The sequence below is a fragment of the Lepidochelys kempii genome, chromosome 6, assembly GCF_965140265.1.
Source record: "Lepidochelys kempii isolate rLepKem1 chromosome 6, rLepKem1.hap2, whole genome shotgun sequence".
Taxonomy (NCBI): domain Eukaryota; kingdom Metazoa; phylum Chordata; order Testudines; family Cheloniidae; genus Lepidochelys; species Lepidochelys kempii.
The window spans coordinates 3,541,421-3,543,255 of record NC_133261.1 but is presented as its reverse complement, the minus strand read 5'-3'; the positions used below and the strand labels follow the sequence as shown (position 1 = coordinate 3,543,255).

General features: G+C 43.2%; 1 pseudogene; it reads right to left on the bottom strand.

Moving 5' to 3' along the window:
• Positions 1-298: 298 nt before the first annotated feature.
• Positions 299-846, bottom strand: LOC140912571 (olfactory receptor 5G9-like; annotated as a pseudogene).
• Between the last annotated feature and the right edge of the window lie 989 nt (positions 847-1,835).

The following is a 1,835-nucleotide window of genomic DNA, read 5'->3' as shown; positions in this document are numbered from 1 at the left end:
CTGCAACCTGTGCTCTAACCTCTGGGCCTAATTATCGGATGCAGCACATGACATTAGGTGGTGCAACTTTTTGGAGAAAAGCAGGCTCTCTGCAAGTAAGTGGCCCGAATGCAACAGGGACACACCACACCAGGTGTGAACAATGACCTCACTGCATGAGCCTAGCCTGATGATATCCCTGCTGGAGTTGTGCAATGGAAATGACTGAAAAAGTCAGGGGTTACTTGAACCAGCTTCCACCCCTGGACTTACTCCACCTTCTTGACTCGGACACCCAGCATCCTGATCAATACCCAGATTACATGGATACCTTTGAAAGAAATGGGGACTCGTTGCCTCTGCTCGAGGACAGACTGAATATAAATAGAGTTTGCACAATTGAATTCACAGAGCCACAGACATATGTGCCAACCACCAGCAGGACACAGTGTCTCTTGGACATAATGGTTCTGTAGAGCAGTGGATTACAGATAGCTTTGAAGCAGTCATACGCAATCACAGCCAGGAGGCAACTTTCACTGGTCACAAAGAAACAGACAAAGAATAGTTGTGCCGCACACTCAATGAAAGGAATGGTTCTCGTCTCTGCTACCAAGGTCATGAGCAGCCTGGGAGCTATGGCTGTGGAATATCCAATATCTACAATGGACATCTGGCTTAGGAAAATGTACATGGGGGTATGAGGTCGGGTTTCAACCATGATTAAGCTATCATCCCAAGATTCCCCATCAGGCTGACCACATATATCACTAGGAACAACATAAAGAGGGGGTCTGTAGATCTGGATGAACATCTGAATCCTACAAAAATCAACTCTGTCACCGTGGTGTGATTTCTCTCTGCCATTTCTTCCAGAAACTCTCTCCTCTGCTGGTGAAAAATAAAAATAAGGATTACAATTAATCAGGGGCCAATAAAGTACTGAGTACAGATCCCTCATAATCCCTGTGATTATACACCGTTTCATAAGAACAAACATAATACAACAAAGGACACTCCTAGGGAATGTTCTCTTTGTATTACCCACATGCTTTCCATTAGAGATAGGATATGTTCTAGCTACAGAAATATTGTATACTCTGTGTTAAGATGCATGAAACCATCCAGTGGGTCAAATCTTCTATAAAATAAGAGATATATAGATTGGGAGTGTGTAGTTTAGAAGGGAGGCAAATAATCTCCTATCAATGTATCATGACATGAATGACATAACATGAATGTCTCTACAGGTACATATTAGACCTGCAACATCTTTCTGCTGGGGATTCCCAACGTTAGACACAGATCCTTTGTAGGACTTTTGCTTTGAGTTTCAGTGGTGCCAAGTGCCATCAACTCCCACTGACATTGATGGGAGCCAGAAGAGAAAACCAGTGTAAATGAAAATGTTCTACACCATTTGTTATTGTCTATACATTTACAAGAGATGATTTACCTCCTTTCCAAACTAATCTGATTAAACAACAGAGAGGGTGGGCAGGAGAGACATGGATGGCAAAGCCCTGTGCCCTAAGGGACATTTCTGGCATGGGAACAATTCAGATTTGGACAGTCTCTCGTATTGTGGCGGAATCTCTGCACATATTTAATTGAATGCAAAACAATGCACAGTGTGCTGTGTTTCTGTAAGGAGACAGTGCACCAGCTCCAGGGGGAAGTGTGTGCATAACCCATAATACATTCCCCAAGACACACTATTTCACAGGAGCAGTCAGAGTTGTTACAAGGAATCTACACATGCTCCCTTTTTGGCTCCAGTTTATTTGCAAATTTAGATTTCCCACCTATGCCGCCTCATACCATGGTGACACAATTGATTTTTCTGGGATTCATGG